Source organism: Oryctolagus cuniculus, chromosome 5 (assembly GCF_051225735.1).
Source record: "Oryctolagus cuniculus isolate XC-2025 breed Fujian yellow rabbit chromosome 5, ASM5122573v1, whole genome shotgun sequence".
Taxonomy (NCBI): domain Eukaryota; kingdom Metazoa; phylum Chordata; class Mammalia; order Lagomorpha; family Leporidae; genus Oryctolagus; species Oryctolagus cuniculus.
The window spans coordinates 86,268,467-86,293,180 of NC_142871.1; the positions used below are offsets into that span (position 1 = coordinate 86,268,467).

At 42.0% G+C, this 24,714-nt stretch overlaps 1 pseudogene across 1 annotated transcript; it reads left to right on the forward strand.

Moving 5' to 3' along the window:
* Positions 1 to 320: 320 nt before the first annotated feature.
* LOC100344662 (dnaJ homolog subfamily A member 3, mitochondrial pseudogene) lies at positions 321 to 2,061 on the forward strand (annotated as a pseudogene). Its single transcript, XR_016233427.1, has one exon. The product of XR_016233427.1 is annotated as a dnaJ homolog subfamily A member 3, mitochondrial pseudogene (transcript).
* Positions 2,062 to 24,714: the final 22,653 nt, after the last annotated feature.

Genomic DNA, 24,714 nt, shown 5'->3' on the forward strand with positions numbered 1-24,714 from the left:
ATATCCTGCAAAGCTCTCACTTGTGAATGAAGGTGAAATAAAGACCTTTCATAGCAAATGGAAATTGAAAGAGTTTGCCACCACTCATCCAGAGTTGCAAAAGATGCTTAAAGATGTGCTACACACAGAAACACAGAAACACGGTCATCAATATGAAAGTAGGAAAAAGAAGAAAAACTCCCAGTAAAAGAACACAGGAAGTTCAAAGCATATATTAGAAAATATTTCTTGGAAATTGGCAGGGCAAAGTTACGGCTTATCAGTAGTCACATTGAATATTAATGGCCTCAACTCTCCATTTAAAAGACACAGACGGTCTCCGGGCCAAGATGGCGGCGCAGTGTACCACACGCTGGTTGCTGGTGGCTGTGGGGTCCCGCCGGCTGCCAGCTGTAGCGGGAACAGGGGCTCGGCCGCCCAGGGAGGGCGTATTGGAGGCGTCGCTGGGCCGCAAGCTGAGCGTCGTTGCCTTCGCGCCTTCCCTGGGCGCTGGCAGTCCCCGGGCGCTGCTGACATTGAGACCCGGTGTCAGCCTCACAGGAGCAAAAAGTTACCCTTTTATTTGTACTGCCTCCTTCCACACGAGTGTGCCTTTGGCCAAAGAAGATTATTACCAGATTTTAGGAGTGCCTCAAAATGCCAGCCAGAAAGATATCAAGAAAGCCTATTACCAGCTTGCCAAGAAATATCACCCTAACATGAATAAGGATGACCCCAAAGCCAAGGAGAAGTTCTCCCAGCTGGCGGAAGCCTATGAGGTGTTGAGTGACGAGGCGGAGAGGAAGCAGTACGATGCCTATGGATCTGCAGGGTTTGATCCATGGGCTGGCAGCTCTGGGCAGAGCTACTGGAGAGGCGGCCCCACCGTTGACCCTGAGGAGCTGTTCAGGAAGATCTTCAGGGAGTTCTCCTCATCTTCATTTGGAGATTTCCAGGGCATGTTTGATCAGCCTCAGGAATACATCATGGAGTTGACATTCAATCAGGCGGCCAAGGGCGTCAACAAGGAGTTCACTGTGAACATCATGGATACCTGTGAGCGATTTGACGGCAAGGGGAACGAGCCCGGCACCAAGGTGCAGCACTGCCATTACTGTGGCGGCTCCGGCATGGAAACCATCAACACGGGTCCTTTTGTGATGTGCTCCACGTGTCGGAGATGCAGTGGCCGTGGCTCTATCATCACAACTCTCTGTGTGGTCTGCAGGGGAGCGGGACAAGCCAAGCAGAAGAAGCGAGTGGTGATCCCAGTGCCTGCTGGAGTTGAGGATGGCCAGACTGTGAGGATGCCTGTGGGAAAAAGAGAAATTTTCGTCACGTTCAGGGTGCAGAAGAGCCCTGTGTTCCGGAGGGATGGTGCAGACATCCACTCGGACCTCTTCACTTCTAAAGCTCAGGCCATTCTGGGGGGAACAGCCAGAGCTCAAGGCCTGTACGAGACAATCAACGTGACGATCCCCCCTGGGATTCAGACAGACCAGAAGATTCAGCTGAGCGGGAAAGGCATCCCCAGGATTAACAGCTATGGCTACAGAGATCACTACATTCATGTCAAGATCAGAGTTCCAAAGAGGCTAACGAGCCGGCAACAGAGCCTGATCCTAAGCTATGCTGAGGATGACACTGACGTGGAGTGGACAGTGAACGGCATCACCCACACAAGCACTGGTGGCAGCACCATGATAGCTCCGCAGGAAGCAAGGCTAGGCCCGAGGCTGGGGAGGACGAGGGATTCCTTTCCAAACTTAAGAAAATGTTTACCTTCTGATATCCCAGCTGAGGAAAATGGTCTACCGGAAACTAGGCCAGAAACCAGCAACCCCTCCCTGTGGCCAGGGCGCCTTGGAGACAGGAAGATTCCGGAAAAGCAGCACTGAGCCTCTCCTGAAGAGCCCTCTTGACTGCCTGGCAACAGCAAAATCATGTGACAACCATTTCTCCTCAGAAGGTCATGGTGGACGGCCCTTGGGCAGTGAGATACAACACCAAGGGCTGTAGAGGGCTCATGTCCACAGGTGGGTGACTCAGCCTCCCTGGCTCAGACAGGGTAAGACACTTAGACATTTCTTGCAGCACTAAACTCTGATTTGGAATCCAGTGTGGTGGAGGTCATAGCTAGAACTAAAGGCCCTGCTTACAGCCTAACAATGAAGCCTTAAGCTGCACCCAATTGTGAAGCAGTTGGTTTCCCTCTCAGCAAACCTGTGGGAGGTTTTGGAGTGAATGCTTCCTGACAGGCTGTCCTCACCAGGAACCTGGGGCCCACACGCACATCAGCACCTTCCTCCCACTACGGGCTCTGCTGGGTAAAGTTTGCTGCGATTCCCAAAGGTACAGAGCAGCTGGAAAGTCGGTGTTTGGGGTCTGGGGAGGCACTGATGAAGGCCAGAGTGTTCCTAGAGGCTCCCTTCCTGACCACATGTGTGGCGGTCCTTGGGTAGTCCTTCTGCCACCCACGCCTGGACAGCCACTGGTCCCCACCTATTGAGTTCTGTTGTCCTAAACAGGTGTGGTGACTCCTGCTCTTCTGAGCCACCACCACTGTGGCTCTGCCAGAGAGACTTCAAGCACAGTGGGAAGTCGGTTCTCCCCACTATCACTGTTGACATCTGTTTTCCAAAGTGTGTTTAAATTATTCAGTGCTAAGAATCACTGTCTTTGCCTGTGTAAATGTTCAGAAAGGAGTGCAGCATCTAAGCAGTTGACATAGAGCTGGAGCGCAAGACTTGTCTCCCAGCCCCTGCTGGGAGCACGTTGCAGTTTCTGTTTCAGCGTCTTTGAGATGTTGTAAGGCAGGTTGATGAAGAACACTTCCTGTAGTTTCCTTTCTGCTTTCCTTTATGATTTACAAAAATAAAACATCTACTAGTGTCTGATTTAAGAATGTAAAATGATTCTGTATCCATGTAAATAAGATTATCTACTGCAAAAAGATATTTAAAACCTAAAAAAAAAAAAAAGACACAGACTGGCTGAATGGATTAAAGAAGAAAACCCATCTATTTGCTGCTTACAAGAAACACAACTTTTTTTAATTTTTTTATTTAGTAAATATAAATTTCCAAAGTACAGTTTATGGATTACAATGCCTTCCCCCCCATAATTTCCCTCCCACTCATACCCCTCCCATCTCCCGCTCCCTCTCCCATTCCATTCACATCAAGATTCATTTTCAATTCTCTTTATATACAGAAGATTGATTTAGTATATATTAAGTAAAGATTCCATCAGTTTGCACCCACACAGAAACACAAAGTGTAAAATACTGTTTCAGTACTAGTTATAGCATTACTTCACATTGGACAACACATTAAGGACAGATCCCACATGAGGAGTAAGTACACAGTGACTCCTATTGTTGACTTAACAATTTGACACTCTTGTTTATGGCGTCAGTAATCTCCCTAGGCTCTAGTCATGAGTTGCCAAGGTTATGGAAGCCTTTTGAGTTTTCTGACTTCAATCTTATTCCGACAGGGTCATAGTCAAAGTGGAAGTAGTCTCCTCCCTTCAGAGAAAGGTACCTCCTTCTTTGATGGCCCTGTTCTTTCCACTGGAATCTCACTCACAGAGATCTTTCATTTCGGTCTTCTATTTTTTTTCCAGAGTGTCTTGGCTTTCCATGCCTGAAATAATCTCATGGGCTTTTCAGCCAGATCCGCGTGCCTTAAGGGCTGATTCTGAGCCCAGAGTGCTGTTTAGGACATCTGCCATTCTATGAGTCTGCTGTGTATCCCGCATCCCATGATGGATCGTTCTCTCCCTTTTTGATTCTATCAGTTAGTATTAGCAGACACTAGCCTTGAAGAAACACATCTTTCCAACAAAGATGCATGCAGACTGAAAGTAAAGGTTGGAAAAAAAAAGATATTCCATACCAACAGAAACCAAAAAAATAGCTGTAGCCATACTAATGTCAGAAAAATAAACTTTAAGACAAAAACTGTTAAGAGAGACAAAGAGGGGCACTATATAATGATTAAGGGTTCAATTCGACAGGAAGTTGCAATATTATACATGTATATGACCCTATTTACAGGGCGCTGGTTTATTTACAAGATATGTTAAGGGACTTAAAGGGAGACTTATATTCCAATACATTAGTATTGGGGGACTTCAATACTCCACTCTCAGAAATAGACAGATCAACAGGACAGAAGAAAGACAGGAAACAGCAGATTTAATCGACACTATTGCCCAAATGGATCTAACAGATATCTACAGAACTTTCAATCCTACATGTAAAGATTTTACATTCTTCTCTGCAGTACATGGAATCTTCTCTAGGATTGACCACATAATAGGCCATAAAGCAAGTCTCAGCAAATTCAAAAGAAGTACAATCATACCATGCAGCTTCTCAGACCATAAAGGAATGAAGTTGGAAATTAGCAACTCAGGAATCTCTAGAGTGTATGCAAACACATGGAGAAGGAAGAACATGCTCTTGAATGAACATTGGGTCAGAGAAGAAATCAAAAGAGAAATCAAAAACTTTCTGTAAGAAATTAGGATAACAACATAACATATCAAAACTTATGGGTACAGCAAAAGCAGTGTTGAGAGGAAAGTTCATAGCAATAGATGACCACATCAAGAAATTAGTAAGGCATCAAATAAATGAGCTTTCAATGCATCTCAGGCATCTAGAACAACTGCAGCAAACCAGACCTAATCTAGTAGGAAAAGAGAAATAATTAAAATCAGAGAAGAAATCAACAGGAATGAATCCAAAAAAAAAAGGACAAAAAATCCGCCAAATGAAGACCTGGTTTATTGAAAAAAAAAATAAATGAAATTGACAAATCATGAACCCAACTAAAAAAAAAAGAGAGAAAATACACAAAACAATAAACTCAGAGATGAAAAAAGGAAATGTAAAAAGAGATACCACAGAAATAAAAAGAATCATCAGAAATTACTACAAAGAGTTGTATGCCAGCAAACAGGGAAACCTATCAGATGGAGAGATTCCTGGACACATGCAACTTCCTAGATTGAACTATGAAGACATAGAAAACCTAGACACACCCAGTACTGAGACAGAAATTGAAACAGCAATGAAATCCCTACAAAGAAAAGCCCCGGTCTGGATGGATTCACTACTGAATTCTACCAGACATTTAAAGAAGAACTAACTCCAATTCTTCTCATACTATTCATAACAATAGAAAACAGAGGGAATCCTCCCAAATTTTTTCTATGATGCCAGCATCACCTAATCCCTAATCCAGAAAAAGATGCAGCATTAAAAGACATTTACATACCAATATTCCTGATGAACACAGATGCAAAAATCCTCAATAAAATTCTGGCCAATAGAATGCAACAACACATCAGAAAGATCATCTACCCAGACCAGGTGGGATTTATCCCTAGTATACAGGGATGGTTCAATGTCCACAAATCAATCAATGTGATATACCACATTAACAAACTACAGAAGAAAAACCATATGATTATCTCAATAGGTGCAGAAAAAGGATTCAATAAAATACAACAGCCTTTCATGATGAAAATTCTAAGACTACTGGGTATAGAAGGAACATTCCTCAATACAATCAAAACAATTTATGAAAAACCCACAGCCAGCATACTATTGAATGGGGAAATTTGGAATCACTTCCACTAAGATCTGGTACCAGATATGGATGCCCACTCTCACCACTGCTATTCAATATACTTCTGGAAGTTTTATCCAGAGCTATTAGGCAAGAAAAAGAAAATTAAAGGAATACAAATTTGGAAGGATGAAGTCAAACTATCCCTCTTCGCCGATGATATGATTCTTTATTTAGGGGATCCAAAGAACTCTACTAAGAGACTATTAGCAAAGTAGCAGGATATAAAATCAATGCACAAAAATCAACAGCCTTTGTATACACAGACAATGCCATGGCTGAGGAAGAACTTCTAAGATCTATCCCATTCACAGTAGCCACAAAAACAATCAAATACCTTGGAATAAACTTAACCAAGGATGTTGAAGATCTATACGATGAAAAGGAGAGATCTTAAAGAAAGAAATAGAAGAGGATACCAAAAAATAGAAAAACCTTCCATGCTCACGGATTGGAAGAATCAACATCGTCAAAATGTCCATTCTCCCAAAGGCAATTTATAGTTTCAATGTGATACCAATCAAGATACCGAAGACATTCTTCTCAGATCTAGAAAAAATGATGCTCAAATTCATATGGAGACACAGGAAACCTCAAATTGCTAGAGCAATCTTGTACAATAAGAACAAAGCTGGAGTCATCACAATACCAGATTTCAGGACATACTACAGGGCAGTTGTTATCAAAACAGCATGGTACTGGTACAGAAACAGATGCATAGACCAATGGAACAGAATAGAAACACCAGAAATCAATCCAAACTTCTACAGCTAACTGATATTTGATCAAGGAACCAAAACCAATTCCTGGAGTAAGGACAGTCTATTCAACAAATGGTTCTGGGAAACTAGATTTCCATGTCAGAAGCATGAAGCAAGACCTCTACGTTACACCTTACACAAAAATCCACTCTACATGGATTAAAGATCTAAATCTACAACCTGACACCATCAAATTATTAGAGAACATTGGAGAAACCCTACATGATATTGGCACCGGCAAAGACTTCTTGGAAAACACCCCAGAAGCACAGGCAGTCAAAGCCAAAATTAAATATTGGGATTGCATGAAATTGAGAAGTTTCTGTACTACAAAAGAAACAGTCAGGTGAGTCAAGAGGCAACAGATAGAATGGGAAAAAATATTTGCAAACTATGCAACAGATAAAGGGTTAATAACCAGAATCTACAAAAAGATCAAGAAACTCTACAACAACAAAACAAGCAACCCACTTAAGAGATGAGCTAAGGAACTCAATAGACATTTTTCAAAAGAGGAAATCCAAATGGCCAACAGACACATGAAAAAATGTTCAAGATCACTAGCAATCAAGGAAATGCAAATCAAAACCACAATGAGGTTTCACCTAACCCCGGAGAGAATGGCTCACATTCAGAAATCTACCAACAACTTAGAGCTAGAAACATACCAGGGGATTCCAATTCAATCCCATCAAGGTGGCATGTACCAATGCCATCTCACTATTCCAAGTGATCAATTTCAGTTCACAATTGATCATAATGAAAGGACTAAGAGTCAAAGGGAGCACATAAACAAGTCTAGTACCTGCTAACACTAACCGATAGAATAAATAAAGGGGAGAGTGATCCAACATGGGAAGTGAGATACTCAGCAGACTCATAGAATGGCAGATGTCCTACATAGCACTCTGGCCTCAGAATCAGCCCTAAAGGCATTCCGATCTGGCTGAAAAGCCCATGAGAGTATTTCAGGCATGGAAAGCCAAGACACTCTGGCAAAAGATCTCTGTGAGTGAGATCCCAGTGGAAAGAACAGGTCTTCAAAGAAGGAGGTACCTTTCTCTGAAGGGAGGAGAGAACCTCCACTTTGACTATGACCTTGTCTAAACAAGATAAGAGTCGGAGAACTCAGAGGGCTTCCATAGCCTTGGAAACTCAGGACTGGAGCATAGGGAGATTACTGATGCCATAGACAGGAGTGTCAATTTGTAAAGTCAACAACAGGAGTCACTGTGCACTTACTTCTCATGTAGGATCTCTGTCCTTAATGTGCTGTGCATTGAGATTTAATGCTATAATGAGTACTCAAACAATATATTTCACTTTGTGTTCCTATGGGGGTGCAAACTGTTGAAATCTTTACTTAATGCATACTAAACTGATCCTCTGTAAAAAAAAAAAAAGAAATTATCAATTCCCAACTAGACTCTCACTGGGATTAAACATGACAATAGGTCTGCTCTGATTTCATCATCATTTAAAAAAAATCATCTATTAATTTTCACTTTATGTTTCTGTGTGGGAGCAAACTGTTGAAATCCTTACTTAAGGTATACTAAGCTGATCTTCTGTATATTAAGATAATCGAAAATGAATCTTGATGTGAATGGAAGGGGAGAGGGAGTGGGAAAGGGGAGGGTAGTGGGTGGGAGGGACGGTATGTGGGGGAAGCCATTGTAATCCATAAGTCGTACTTTGGAAATTTATATTCATTAAATAAAAGTTTAAAAAAAAAAGAAATCTACCAACAACAGATGCTGACCATGATTGGGGAAAAAGGAACACTAACCCACTGTTGGTTTGAATGCAAATTGGTTAAGCCCCTATCGAAGTAAGTCTGAAGATTCCTCAGAAACCTGAATATAACCCTACCATACAACCGAGGCATCCCACTCCTTGGAATTTACCCAAAGGAATTAACCCAAAGGAAATTAAATTGGCAAACAAAAAAGCTGTCTGCACATTAATATTTATTGCAGCTCAATTCACAATAGCTAAGACATGGAATCAACCTAATTGCCCATCAACAGTAGACTGGATAAAGAAATTATGGGATATGTATTCTATAGAATACTGTACAGCAGTCAAAAACAATGAAACCCAGTCATTTGCAACTAAATGGAGGAATCTGGAAAACATCATGCTGAGTTAAATAAGCCAGTCCCAAAGGGACAAATATCATATGTTCTGCCTGATCGATGACAACTAACCGAGCACCAAAAAGGAAACCTTTTGAAGTGAAATTGACACTATTGATTTTTGTGCATTGAGTTTATATCCTGCTACTTTGCCAAATTCTTCTATGAGTTCCAGTAGTCTCTTAGTAGAGTTCTTTGGATCCCCTAAATAAAGAATCATTTTCTGCAAAGAGGGATAGTTTGAGTTCTTCCTTCCAAATTTGTATCCCTTTATTTTCTTTTTCTTGCCTAATAGCTCTGGCTAAAACTTCCAGAACTATATTGAATAGCAGTGGTGAGAGTGGGCATCCCTGTCTGGTACCAGATCTCAGTCGAAATGCTGGACGAGTGGCAACAAACTCTTTCAATTTCTGTTTGTTGTGAAAGGTCTTTATTTCACCTTCATTCACAAATGAGAGCTTTGCAGGATATAATATTCTGGGCTGGAAATTTTTTTTTTCTCTTAGCACCTGGGCTATGTCTTGCCATTCCCTCCTAGCCTGTAGTGTTTCTGCTGAGAAGTCAGTTGTGAGTCTAATTGGAGATACTGTGAGAGTAATCTGACATTTCTCTCTTGCACATTTTAGGATCTTTTCTTTATGTTTCACTGTGGTTAGTTTAATTACAATGTGTCCTGGTGAGGATCTCTTTTGGTCATGTATCCTGTAGATTCCCCACAATATTTTTTAGATTTCTAATTTCCCCTTCTTTTCTTTGGTTTGACAGTATGTTTTCTGTGCTCTGTCTTCTAAGTCCGATATCCCCTCTTCTGTTTCACTGACTATTTTTTAGACTCTCTAATGTGTTTGTCATTTGACCTATTGAGTTCTTCATTTCATTTTGATTTCTCTTCACTACTACACTTTCCTGTTCTACTAGTCTGCATTTCATATTTTTTTAAATTTTTTTAACTTTTATTTAATGAATATAAATTTCCAAAGTACAGCTTATGGATTACAATGGCTTCCACCCCATAACATCCGTCCCACCTGCAACCCTCCCCTTTCCCACTCCCTCTCCCCTTCCATTCACATCAAGATTCATTTTCGATTCTCTTTATATACAGAAGATCAGTTTAGCATACATTAAGTAAAGATTCAACAGTTTGCACCCACACAGAAACACAAAGTGAAAAATACTGCTTGAGTACTAGTTATAGCATTAAATCACAATGTACAGCACATTAAGGACAAAGATCCTGCATGAGGAGTAAGTGCACAGTGACCCCTGTTGTTGACTTAACAAATTGACACTCTTGTTTATGGCATCAGTAATCACCCTAGGTTCTTGTAATGAGCTTCCAAGGCTATGGAAGCCCCTGAGTTCACCGACTCTGATCATATTTAGACAAGGCCATGGTCAAAGTGGAAGTTCTCTCCTCCCTTCAGAGAAAGGGTACCTCCTTCTTTGATGACCCATTCTTTCCACTGGGATCTCACTCGCAGAGATCTTTCATTTAGGTTTTATTTTTTTCCCCCAGAGTGTCTTGGCTGTCCATGCCTGAAATACTCTCATGGGCTTTTCAGCCAGATCCGCATGCCTTAAGGGCTGATTCTGAGGCCAGAGTGCTGTTTAAGACATCTGCCATTTTATGGGTCTGCTGTGTATCTCACTTCCGATGTTGGATCATTCTCTCCTTTTTTTATTCTATCAGCTAGTATTTGCAGACACTATTCTTGTTTATGTGATCCCTTTGGTTCTTAGTCCTATCATTGTGATCAATTGTGAACAGAAATTGATCACTGGGACTAGTGAGATGGCATTGGTACATGCCACCTTGATGGGATTGAATTGGTATCCACTGGTATGTTTCTTTTTTTAACTTTTATTTAATGAATATAAATTTCCAAAGTACAGCTTATGGATTACAATGGCTTCCCCCCCATAACGTCCCTCCCACCCGCAACCCTCCCCTTTCCCACTCCTTCTCCCCTTCCATTCACATCAAGATTCATTTTCGATTCTCTTTATATACAGAAGATCAGTTTAGCATACATTTCATTTTGATACCTCCTTAAGATTTCATTTTCACAAGAGAGATTTTCTATCTTGTCCATTAAGGATTTCTGTATTTCAAGAATTTGCTTTTGAAAACTTCTAAATGTTCTTGTCATAAATTTTTTGAAATCCATATCTTTCATTTCTTCTATCTCATCATCTTCATCTTCATAATCTTGACTTGGTGTATTTTGTTTATTTGGAGGCATCATAGTGTCTTCGTTGATCTTGTTCCCTCGGTTTTTGTGTTTGTTGCTTGGCATTGTGAATGCTTCTTCCCTCACTGTGGTGTTTTATTTTCTTTTTCTTTTTTTTAATACTGTGTCTGTGTTAAGTGAACTGTCTGCTGTTGGAGGAGCCTTGGAGGCTTGAGATGGGTGTGGCCAGAGAGCTCTGCTTAGTTCTTCAGGGTTAAGGATGTGCCAAAGGTGACACGCTCAGGTTAGGCATGGTAAATATCTCTCTATTTATTTATTTATTTATATATTTATTTTATTCAGGAGGGAAGTAATACCGCACAGCTGAGCAGAATTGATGGTATTTAACTTCCGATCTCTGGCTTCTATGTGTATATCATTCATCTGCTTATTCCCACTGACCACCCAAAGAATCTGTGCTGCCCTCAGTGTGGGCTCAATTCCTCTTGCAGTCTCCCACTGGGTTGCCTAGGTTACCGAATTGTAGCATCTCTGGAGAGTACTCACGTGACCTCCATGAGTTCTCTCACCCACCGTCTCTTTTTTCTCCCCCTCAGTTCATTAGCTCTAACCTTTCACTGAATCTTAACCTCCTGATATTTCACCCCCGCCCCCCAGAGTCAGGTTTTTCTGTTTGACTGAAGGCAGGCACAGGACTGTCATGCTCAGCTCTGAGTTCGTGCACAGTCCTGAGGTCGCGCACTGCACTGAGGTCACACACCTTTTATGTATATCCAGAATGGCGCCTGCTCTTTGTCTCTTGCTCACCTTTGAAGGTTGGTGTAGAGAGAAACTCGTCCGTACCAACGCTCCCCCTTTTTTTTTCTTCTCTTCTCTCCTGTAGTCAGTCTGGTGAACTTTCCCCAGCAGGGAAAGTTCTGTCCGCCAGAACTTTCTGTCCGCCATTTCCCGCCCCAATGTCTTGGGTTACTGAGCTCACCTCCCCTTCCAGTGCTGATGTGTGGACTTGGAGCTGTGGGCGTCCCTGCTCTCCCCACTGGTCGTCTGTGTCACATCCACTAGATCCGGAAGAGTTTCCTCTGCATTTTTCCCCAGAGCCTTTCCCTCTAATTACTGTAATTCCTCTTTCATCAACCTATCTTTTCCCGGACTATCAGTACACGTCCTCACTATTCCGCCATTTTGGCTCCACCCCTTTGAAACAATTCACACAGAGTTATTCATAAGTGTTGAAACTTAGCTGAAAAGTGATCCCTGTTAAATAAAAGAGTGGGAATAAGAGAGGTAAGAGATGTACAATTTGGGACATGCTCAATCAGACTTGCCCCAAATGGTAGAGTTAGAAACATACCAGGAGATACCAATTCAATCCCATCAAAGTGGCATGTACCAATGCCATCTCACTAGTCCAAGAGATCAATTTCCATTCACAATAGATCATAATGATAGGACTAAGAGTCAAAGGGATCACATAAACAAGACTAGTGTCTGCAAATACTAACCGATAGAATAAAAAAGGGAGAGAATGATCCAACATGGGAAGTGAGATACACAGCAGGCTCATAGAATGGCGGATGTCCTAAACAGCACTCTGGGTCAGAATCAGCCCTTAAGGCATTCAGATCTGGCTGAAAAGCCCATGAGAGTATTTTAGGCATGGAAAGCCAAGACACTCTGGCAAAAAAAAAAAAATGACCTAAATGAAGGATCTCTGCGAGTGAGATCCCAGTGGAAAGAATGGGTCATCAAAGAAGGAGGTACCCTTTCTCTGAAGGGAGGAGAGAACTTCCACTTTGACCATGGCCTTGTCTAAATATGATCAGAGTCGGTGAACTCAGAAGGCTTCCACAGCCTTGGCAACACCTGGCAAGAGCCTAGGGTGATTACTGATGCCATAAACAAGAGTGTCAAATTGTTATGTCAACAACAGGAGTCACTGTGCACTTACTCCTCATGTAGGATCTCTGTCCCTTATTTGCTGTAAATTTAGATTTAATACTATAGTACTCAAACAGTATTTTTCACTTTATGTTTCTATGTGGGTGCAAACTGTTGAAATCTTAATATATACTAAATATAATCTGATAATCTTAATATATACTAAACTGATCTTCTGTATATAAAAAGAATTGAAAATGAATCTTGATGTGAATGGAAGGCGAGGGGGAGCAGGAAAGGAGAGGGTTGCAGGTTGGAGGGAAGTTTTGGGGGGGGGAAGCCAATGTAATCCATAAGCTGTACTTTGGAAATTTATTTTCATTAAATAAAAGTTAAAAAAGTATAACCTAAATGGAAATATAGCACACAGTAACATAATTATAATTTGTTGCCAATTTGTATTAATAGAAACCTGGGAAATATATGTGGGAGTGGATCTTAAAGGTATTGGATCAGAGTGGAAGAAACATAATGATGGATTTGTTTGAATTCTTTGATATTTGCTCATTAGGATACATTCTGGGTTCAGTGTTTTAGCTTGAGAAGTGACTTTTATTGTTGGCATTGTGGTCAAAGTATGAATACAAAATTTATGTATTCTAGGTGAATAGGAAACTCCAAAATTTTCTTAGTAATCTGCAGAGCAGGGTCTCCAAGGGCTTTGAGGATTTGGAGTAGTGAATGGATTTATCATGTAGGATCTGCTGATCCACTTCTTAAGTGCTTTAAGAGGGTCCCCGAGAACACTCTCTTCACCAAGGTGGTAGGAGATATGCCTGTGAAGGGAACTCTAGCATTTCCCAAAACTCCTGGGGTGGTCCCTATCCCTTGTAGGCCAAGAATACAGTAGAACCTGTCAGTGAATTTGGCTTCCTTAATTACATAGCAGTAATGGAATCTAGAGGCAGGGATGGTACTGGGCGATGGATTACTGTAATAGGCAACAAATGGGAGAGGTAATCAGAATGGTTTAGATCACAGAGATCTTTGTCTCTTTATCACTGACTAATTGATCATGGACTTTCTAAACCTGAAATACACAGGCAGCTCATGAAAGTCTTACTTGATTTGTTACTGCGTAAAGCTCTTTGTCCAGTTGAGAAAAGTCAGATTTGGATCATCACAACAATGAATTGCAACCCACCTCCCCCTTTTTTTTGAGCTATGTCATGTTCTAGAGTAAATTGACTGAAAGAAAGGCCAATTCACTTTAGAGAAGACCTTGCTGGCAAGTGTTTTGATAGCAGTTTAAGTTGCTGTTCAGGATGCCTGCATTCCATATCAGATCCTGGTTTGAGTCTTTGACTATTCACATCCAATACAGCTTCCTGCTAATGCACCTGGGAAAGTAGAAGATGACATCCCAACTACCTGGGTTCCTGCCATTCATGTGGGAGAAATGGATGGAGTCCTCAGGTTCTGGCTTTCAATCTGGCCCTGTCCCAGCTGTTAGGAGTATTTGAGGAGTAAACCAGTTGATGGATGATCTTTCTCTGTCAATCTGCCTTTCAACTAAATACATACATATATAAAGAAAAAAACATTTTTACACGAAACAATTATAATACAAGTGTTCCTCTAAGTTTTCCTCAGAATGGACCTGCAGTCATTTTCTTTTTTTCCAAAGAAGCCTTTTATTTAATGAGTACAAATTTTATAAGCACAGCTTTAAGAATGTAGTGATTCTTCCCCACTGCTACCCCCACAAACTCCTCCCTCTCCCATTTCCAGTCCCATTCTCCATTAAGAAAAAAAGCTGTTCCTTGGCAATCAAGACAAGTACTATTCAAGTCATTGCTTCTCGAAGTGTCAATTTCACTTCTACAGATTGCATTTAGGTGTTCTATTAGTTATCACAGATCAGGGAGAACATATGGTATTTGTCCTCTTGGGGCTGGTTTATTTTACTAAGTATGATGTTTTCCAGATTCATCCATTTTGTTGAAAATGACCGGATTTCCCTTTTTTTGTAAACTACTGTGTAGTATTCTGTAGAGTACATATCCCATAATTTCTTTATCCAATCTTCTGTTGATGGGCATTTAGGTTGCTTCCATGTCTTAGCTATTGTGAATTGAGCTGCAATAAACATGGGGGTTAAGATAACACTTTTGTTTACTGATTTCATTTCCCTTGGGTAAATTTCAGGAATGAGATGACTGGATCATATGGTAAGTCTATATTCAGATTTCTGAGGTATCTCCACACTGTCTTCCAAAGTGTTTTTGCCAGTTTACATTCCCACCAAAAGTGTATTAGGGTACCTTTTCCCACACATCCTCACCAGCATTTGTTGTTTGTGGATTTCTTTTTTTAAATATTTTTTTGTAATTATATCACAATGGGTTAATTTTTTTTTGCTTTCAAACTTTTATTTAATGAATATAAATTTCCAAAGTACAGCTTATGCATTACAATGGCTTCCACCCCATAACATCCCTCCCACCCGCAACCCTCCCCTTTCCCACTCCCTCTCCCCTTCCATTCACATCAAGATTCATTTTCGATTCTCTTTATATACAGAAGATCAGTTTAGCATACATTAAGTAAAGATTCAACAGTTTGCACCCACATAGAATCACAAAGTGAAAAATACTGTTTGAGTACTAGTTATAGCATTAAATCTCAATGTACAGCACACTAAGGCCAAAGATCCTACATGAGGAGTAAGTGCACAGTGACTCCTGTTGTTGACTTAACAAATTGACACTCTTGTTTATGGCATCAGTAATCACCCTAGGCTCTTGTCATGAGCTGCCAAGGCTATGGAAGCCCCCTGAGTTCACCGACTCTGATCATATTTAGACAAGGCCATGGTCAAAGTGGAAGTTCTCTCCTCCCTTCAGAGAAAGGTACCTCCTTCTTTGATGACCCATTCTTTCCACTGGGATCTCACTCGCAGAGATCTTTCATTTAGGTTTTTTTTCCCCCCAGAGTGTCTTGGCTTTCCAGGCCTGAAATACTCTCATGGGCTTTTCAGCCAGATCCGCATGCCTTAGGGGCTGATTCTGATTTTTAAAGATTTTTTATTTAATTGAAAGGCAGACTTAGAGACAGGCAGAGGCAGAGAGACAGAGATAGGTCTTCTATCCAATGTTTCACTCCCCAGATGACTGCAATAGCTGAACTTGCACTAATCCAAAGGCAGGAGCCAGAAACTTCCTCCAGGTTTCTCAAGGACCTGGGCCATCCTCCACTGCCTTCCCAGGTCAAGCAGAATGCCGGATCAGAATTGGAGCAGCTGGAACTTGAATTGGCACCCACTTGGTAGAATTAAGTTGTAAAGCCAACTGAGTTGGGCTTTTCTTGTTTGGAGGGTCTTTATTACTGATTTAATTTCCATTTTTGTAAAGAGTTTGTTCAGGTTTTCTATAGCTGCTTGGCTAAATTTAGGTAGGTTGTATATTTCCAGGAATCTATCCACTTCTTCCAGGTTTTCCAGTTTGTTAGCATACAGCTCTGTGTAGTAATTTCTGATGATTCTTTTTATTTCTGTGGTGTCTCATATTTTCTTTTTCATCTCTAATTTTATTGATTTGGGTCTCTCTCCTTTTTTTAAGTTGGGGCAATGGTTTGTCAATTTTGTTTATTTAAAAAAACCAGTTCTTTGGTTTCCCCATCTTACATTTTTTTTTTATTTAATTTTTTTTTTTTTTTGCTTTTGCTACATTCACATTAGGATTCATTTTATTTTATTTTTTTTATTTGACAGGCAGAGTGGACAGTGAGAGAGAGAGAGACAGAGAGAAAGGTCTTCCTTTTTGCCGTTGGTTCACCCTCCAATGGCCACCGCGGCTGGTGCTCTGTGGCTAGCGCATCGTGCTGAATCAGGATTCATTTTAAATTTAGCATATATTGGCCGGCACCGCGGCTCACTAGGCTAATCCTCCACCTAGCGGCGCTGGCACACCGGGTTCTAGTCCTGGTCAGGGCGCAGGATTCTGTCCCAGTTGCCCCTCTTCCAGACCAGCTCTCTGCTGTGGCCAGGAGTGCAGTGGAGGATGGCCCAAGTGCTTGGGCCCTGCACCCCATGGGAGACCAGGAAAAGTACCTGGCTCCTGCCTTTGGATCAGCGCGGTGCGCCGGCCGCAGCGCGTCGGTCGTGGCGGCCATTGGAGGGTGAACCAACGGCAAAGGAAGACCTTTCTCTCTGTCTCTCTCTCTCACTGTCCACTCTGCCTGTCAAAAAAAAATTAGCATATATTAAGTAAAGATTTCAACAGTTTGCCCACACACAGAAAAACAAAGTGTAAAGTATTGTTTGAGTATTAGTTATAACATAAATTTACATTGCACAACAAATTAAGGACAGAGATCCTACATGAGGAGGGGTAAGTGCAGAGTGACTCCTGTTGTTGACATAACAAATTGACATTCTTGTTTATGGCGTCAGTAATCACCCAAGGCTCTTGTCATGAGTTGCCAAGGCTATGCAGGCCTTTTGAGTTCACCAAGTCAGATCTATTTAGACAAGATCATAGTCAAAGTGGAAGTTCTCTCCTCTCTTCAGAGAAAGGTACCTCCTTCTTAGATGGCCCATTCTTTCCACTGGGATCTCACTTGCAGAGAACTTTCATATAGGTCTTTTTTTTCCAAAGTGTCTTGGCTTTCCATGCCTAAAATACTCTCATGGGCTTTTCAGCCAGATCTGCATGCCTTAAGGGCTGATCCTGAGGCCAGAGTGCTGTTTATGACATCTGCCATTCTATGGGTCTGCTGTGTATCTCACTTCCCATGTTGGATTGTTCTCTCCCTTTCTTGTTCTACCAGTTAGTATTAGTAGACACTAGTCTTGTTTATGTGATCCTTTGACTCTTAGTCCTATCATTATCATCAATTGTGAACAGAAATTGATCACTTGGACTAGTAAGATGGCATTGATACATACCACGTTGATTGGTACATTCCACCTTAATCAGATTGAATTAGAATCCCATGGCACATTTCTAACTCTACATTTGAGGCAAGTCCGATAGAGCATGTCCCAAATTATACATCTCCTCCCTGTCTTACTCCTATTCATATTTAACAAGGATCACTTTTCAGTTAAATTTAAACACTTAAGATTAATTGTCTAATAATTGCAGAATTCAACCAATAGTATTAAGTAGAACAAAAAAATACTGAAAGGGATAAAGTATTAAGTTGTTCACCAACAGTCAGGACAAGGGCTGATCAAGTCACTGTTTCTCATAGTTTCCATTTCACTTCAACAGATTTCCTTTTTTGGTGCTTCGTTAGTTGTCATCAATCAGGGAGAAGATATGATATTTGTCCCTTTGGGACTGGCTTAATTCACTCAGCATGATGCTTTCCAGATTCCTCCATCTTGTTGCAAATGACTGGATTTCATTGTTTTTGACCGCTGTATCGTATTCTATAGAGTACATGTCCCATAATTTCTTTATCCAGTATACTGTAGATGGACATGTGGGTTGGATCCAGGACTTAGCTATTGTGAATTGAGCTGCAATAAACATTAATGTGTGGACAGCTCTTTTGTTTGCCAATATAATTTCCTTTGGGTAAATTCCAAGGAGAGGAATGGCTGGGTTTCATGGTAGGGTTATATTCAGGTTTCTGAGGAATCTGCAGATTGACTTCCATAGTGGCTTTACCAGTTTGCATTCCCACCAACAGTGGATTAGTGTCCCTTTTTCCCCACATCCTTGCCAGCATCTGTTGTTGGTAGATTTCTGTAACTGGGGTGAAGTGAAACCTCATTGTGGTTTTGATTTGCATTTCCCTGATTGCTAGTGATCCTGAGCATTTTTTCATGTGTCTGTTGGCCATGTGGATTTCCTCTTTTGAAAAATGTCTGTTGATGTCCTTGGCCCATCTCTTGGTTGGGTTGCTTGTTTTGTTGTGGAGTTTCTTGATCTCTTTGTAGATTCTGGTTATTAACACTTTATCTGTTGCATAGTTTGCAAATATTTTTCCCATTCTGTAGGTTGCCTCTTCACTTTCCTGACTGTTTGTTTTGCAGTACAGAAACTTCTAAGTTTGATGCAATTCCAAATATTAATTTTAGATATGACTTCCTATGCCTCCAGGGGCTTTTCCAAGAAGTCTTTTCCGGTGCCAATATCATGTAGGGTTTCTCCAATTTTCTCTAATAATTTGATAGTGTTGGGTCGTAGATTTAGATCTTTCATCCATGTTGAGTTTCAGGCTTTGGCACGTGGAAATCCAGTTTCCCAGCACCATTTATTGAATAGACTGTCCTTGCTCCAGGAATTGGTTTTAGATCCTTGATCAAATATAAGTTGGCTGTAGATGTTTGGATTGATTTCTGGTGTTTCTAGTCTGTTCCCTTGGTCTATCCATCTGTTTCTGTACCAGTACCATACTGTTTTGATTACAACTGCCATGTGTATGTCCTGAAATCTGGTATTGTGGTGCCTCCGGCTTTGTTTTTCTTGCACAAAATTGCTTTAGCTATTCGAAGTCTCCTACGTCTCCATATGAATTTGAACATCATTTTTTCTAGATATGAGAAGAATATCTTTGGTATTTTGATTGGTATCGCATTGAATCTATAAATTGCTTTTAGGAGAATGGACATTTTGATGATGTTGACTCTTCCAATCCATGAGCATGGAAGGTTTTTCCATTTTTTGGTATCCTCTTCTACTTTTTTCTTTAAGATTCTGTAATTCTCATCGTAGATTTCTTTAAAATCTTGGTTAAGTTTATTCCAAGGTATTTGATTTTTTGTGGCTATTGTGAATGGGATTTATCTTAGAAGTTCTTCCTCAGCCATGGAATTGCCAGTGTATACAAAGGCTGTTGATTTGTGTGCATTGATTTTATACCCTGCTACTTTGCCAAACTCTTCTATGAGTTCCAATAGTCTCTTAGTAGAGTTCTTTGGGTCCCCTAAATAAAGAATCATGTCATCTGCAAAGAGGGATAGTTTGAGTTCTTCCTTCCCTATTTATATTCCTTTAATTTCTTTTTCTTGCCTAATAACTCTGGCTAAAACATCCAGAAATATATTGAATAGCAGTGGTGAGAGTGGGCATCCCTGTCTGGTACCAGATCTCAGTGGAAATGCTTCCAACTTTTCCCCATTGAATAGGATGCTGGCTGTGGGTTTTTCATAAATTGCTTGGATTGTATTGAGGAATGTTCCTTCTATACCCAGTTTGCTTAGAATTTTCATCATGAAAGGGTGTTGAATTTTATTGAATGCTTTCTTGGCGTCTATTGAGATAATCATATGGTTTTTCTTCTGCAGTCTGTTAATGTGGTGTATCACATTGATTGTTTTGCACACATTGAACCATCCCAGCATGACAGAGATAAATCCCACTTGGTCTGGGTGGATGATCTTTCTGATGTGTTGTTGCATTCTATTGGCCAGAATTTTATTGAGGGTTTTTGCGTCTGTGTTCATCAGGGATATTGGTCTGTAATTCTCTTTCAATGCTGCATCTTTCTCTGGCTTAGGGATTAAGGTGATGCTGGCTTCATAGAAAGAATTTGAGAGGACTCCCTCTTTTTCAATTGTTCTGAATAGTTTGAGAAGAATTGGAGTTAGTTCTTCTTTAAATGTCTATTAAAATTCACCAGTGAATCCATCTGGACCTGGGATTTTCTTTCTTGGGAGGGCCTTTATTACTGTTTCAATTTCTGCCTCAGTTATGGGTCTGTTTAGGTTTTCTGTGTTCCTGGTTCATTTTAGGTAGGTTGCATATGTCCAGGAATATATCCATTTCTGATAGATTTCCCTGTTTGCTGGCTTACAACTCTTTGTAGTAATTTCTGATGATTCTTTTTATTTCCGTGGTATCTGTTGTTACATTTCCTTTTTCACCATTGATTTAGTTGATTTGGGTCTTTTCTCTTCTTTGTTAGTTAGTTGAGCCAATGGTGTGTCAGTTTTATTCATTTTTTCATAAAACCATCTCTTCATTTGGCTGATTTTGTACTTTTTTGGATTCAATCCTGTTGATTTCTTCTCTGATTTTCATTATTTCTCTTCTCCTACTAGATTTGGGTCTGGTTTGCTGCAGTTTTTCTAGATCCTTGAGATGCGTTGAAAGCTCATTTATTTGGTGCCTTTCCAATTTCTTGATGTAGGCACCTATTGAAATAAACTTTCCTCTCAACACTGCTTTTGCCTTATCCCATAAATTTTGATATATTGTGTTGTTATCCTCATTTACTTCCAGAAAGTTTTTGATTTCTCCTTTGATATCTTCTATGACCCAGTGTTCATTCAGGAGCATGTTGTTGTCTCCATGTGTTTGTGTAAGCTCTAGGGATTCCTGAGTTGCTAATTTCCACCTTCATTCCACTGTGGTCTGAGAAGCTGCATGGTATGATTCTAATTGTTTTGAATTTCCTGAGACTTGCTTTATGGCCTAGTATGTGGTCAGTCCTAGAGAAGGTTCCATGCACTGCTGAGAAGAATGTAAAATCTTTAAATGTAGGATTAAAAGTTCTGTAGATATCTGTAAGATACATTTGGGCAATAGTGTCGATTAAATCTGCTGTTTCCTTGTTGATCTTCTGTCCGATTGATCTGTCATTTTCTGAGAGGGGAGTATTGAAGTCCCACAGTACTACTGTATTGGAATCTAAGTCTCCCTTTAAGTTCTTTAACATACCTTTTAAATAAACCAGTGCCCTGTAACTAGGTGCATATACATTTATAATAGTTACATCTTCCTGTTGAATTGAACCCTTAATCATTATATAGTTTCCCTCTTCATTTCTCTTAACAATTTTTGTGTTAATGTTTATTTTATCTGATATTATATGGCATGGCTGCTTGTCGCTCCCCCTCTTCGTGGAGGAACGACACTAAACCCTGCCTAGGCTTCATATCCGAGTCACGGCACCATTATGTCGCTCCCCGTCTTAGTGGAGGAACGACACTAAGCCCTGCCTAGGCTTCATATCCGAGTGACGGCACCATTATGTCGCTCCCCGTCTTCATGGAGGAACGACACAGGACCCTGCGCTGTTCTTTCGTCTGCTCGGCCCTCCCCGGGTTTGCTGCTGGTTCCTCCCGGGTTGGCTACCATCCCTTCCACCTCTGTGGAAGGGCGGTTCCCCCTAGCCACTTTCCCCACTTCCGCGGGGGAGCGGCACACTGCCGGCCGGCTCTCTCGGGGGCTGCACAGGTGTTCCTTCAGATAGATGTTCCCCTTAGATGTTCCTGGTGCATGTTGTCTCTCCTCCTTTATAGTCCTCTTCCACCAATCCCAACTCTGCTACCCACACGCCGAGTACACTGCTCTCCTCCAATCAGGAGCAGGTCCTGCTGTTTATTGGTTGAACTGGAGGCAGCTGTGTAGAAGCTGCTTCTCCCTTCTCAGCGCCATATTGTGGGAGAGCAGATGCATAGAATAAGTCTTAATTCCAGTCACTTAGTCTAGTCCGAGTTGCTCCCAGTTGCTCCCCACAAATCCCCCTTTCTTTTTATTTTTGGCGTTGATACGCGCCTGTCTTCGGTGCCCCGCGGCACACACTCTGCTCTGCTTGCTAGAGTTGCCCACAGGTGCTTACAAGCCTACCAATCAGGCAAACCGAATCCGGGTCCTCTCTTCGCCATGTTGTGAGGAGGTTTTTAGGCGCTGATGCGTGCCTGTGTTTGGTGCCCTGCAGCGCATGCTCTGCTCTGCTAGAACTGCCTGCAGGTGCTTACAAGCCCTACCAATCAGGCAAACCGAATCCAAGCCTTCTCATTGCCGTATTGTGGGGAGACTTATTGATGTTAATTCGTGCCTGTCTTCAGTGACCTGCAGCGCATAAGCTGCTAGCTGCCCGCAGGTGCTCACCACCTCCTTAATCAGGCAGACCAAATCCAAGCTCTCTCATTGCCATGTTGAGGGGAGGCCTTATTTTTCCCTATTTCTCTATCTCCGGGCATTCCTCTCTCTCCTATTTTACTTCTATCTACCAGCATTCCTATTTCTCTCATTTTACTTCCAAATTTCTGTTTCTCTTATCCCTGCGGCTTCCCGGCGCCCGCCCCGAGGCTGCTTCTCGGCGGCTTCCCGGCTCTGAGCCGCTTCAGCCCGCGCTTCTCTCATTTGCGCGGCTTCCCGGCGCCCGCCCCGCGGCGGGTTCCCGGCTCTGCGCGCACGCTCCGCAGTCTCCGCGCCCCTTCGCGCCCGCACCATGGCCTCCGCGCCAGCCCAACGTTCTCTATCTATTCACGCCCCGTGCTCTCTCTGCACGCAGCGGCTTCCGCGAGTCACACAGCGTAGCTTACGTTTCCACCACCACCGGTATTCAGTCCAAGTTCCCCAGACTAACCTGGCGAATTCCAACCTGGCGGCCCACGTCTCTGCCTCTGGTTCCAGATTTTCACCTTTTGCTCCCCGGGCTGACTTGAAGAATCCCAAGATAGCTTACGTATCCGCTTCAGCCTGCACTCGCGGCTTCATCCTCCCTAACATTTTTCTCTACCCGGTATGTTTCCCTAAGTTTTCTTCCAACAATATTCATCCCTCATTTCTCCTGGCCTCTCCCCACAGTCCGTATCCAAGTCTAAGTTTCTTGTAAGTTTCACTTTCACTTTCAACCTGCAGTCCGTATCTGAGTCTAAATTTCTTCTTGCTTTCACTTTAAATCCTAACTTCTTTCCCACAGTCCGTATCCGAGTCTATGCCTAGGCTTTCGATAGCTTCTTCCGGCACCTTTTCTGTCCGGCTTTTCGCTAGGCTCTTTGCTAGTCTCTCTCTCCGGTATTTTCCACTTCTTCCCATTTCTTCCCTCCTAAGTTTCCTATCCGAGTCACGGCACCATTATGTCGCTCCCCATCTTCGTGGAGGAACGACACAGGACCCTGCGCTGTTCTTTCGTCTGCTCGGCCCTCCCCGGGTTTGCTTCTGGTTCCTCCCGGGTTGGCTACCATCCCTTCCACCTCTGTGGAAGGGCGGTTCCCCCTAGCCACTTTCCCCACTTCCGCGGGGGAGCGGCACACCGCCGGCCGGCTCTCTCGGGGGCTGCACAGGTGTTCCTTCAGATAGATGTTCCCCTTAGATGTTCCTGGTGCATGTTGTCTCTCCTCCTTTATAGTCCTCTTCCACCAATCCCAACTCTGCTACCCACACGCCGAGTACACTGCTCTCCTCCAATCAGGAGCAGGTCCTGCTGTTTATTGGTTGAACTGGAGGCAGCTGTGTAGAAGCTGCTTCTCCCTTCTCAGTGCCATATTGTGGGAGAGCAGATGCATAGAATAAGTCTTAATTCCAGTAACTTAGTCTAGTCCGAGTTGCTCCCAGTTGCTCCCCACAGCTGCTCTTTTTTCTTTCTGTTGGCATGGAATATCTTTTTCCAACCTTTCACTTTCAGTCTGCATGCATCTTTGTTGGAAAGATGTGTTTCTTGTAAGCACCAAAGAGATGGGTTTTATTCCTTAATCCATTCAGCCAGTCTGTGCCTTTTAACTAGAGGGTTGAGGCCATTAACTTTCAATGTGACTATTTTTTTAACTTTCATTTAATGAATATAGATTTCCAAAGTACAGCTTATGGACTACATTGGCTTCCCCCCTCTCCCCGATGACTTCCCTCCCACCCACAACCCTCCCCTTTCCCTCTCTCTCTCCCCTTCCATTCATATCAAGATTCATTTTTAATTTTCTATATATACAGAAGATCAGTGTAGTATACATTAAGTAAAGATTTCACAGTTTGCTCCCACACAGAAACATAAAGTGAAAAATACTGCTTGAGTACCCGTTATAGCATTAAATCTCAATGTACACACATTAAGGACAAAGATCCTACATGAGGAGTAAGTGCATAGTGACTCCTGTTGTTGACTTAACAAATTGACACTCCTGTTTATGGCATCAGTAATCTCTCTATGCTCCAGTCATGAGTTTCCAAGGCTATGGAAGCCTTTTGAGTTCTCCGACTCATCTTATTTAGACAAGGTCATAGTCAAAGTGGAGGTTCTCTCCTCCCTTCAGAGAAAGGTACCTCCTTCTTTGAAGACCTGTTCTTTCCACTGGGAACTCACTCGCAGAGATCTTTCCTTTCGGTCTTCTTCTTCTTTTTTTTTTTCAGAGTGCCTTGGCTTTCCATGCCTGAAATAC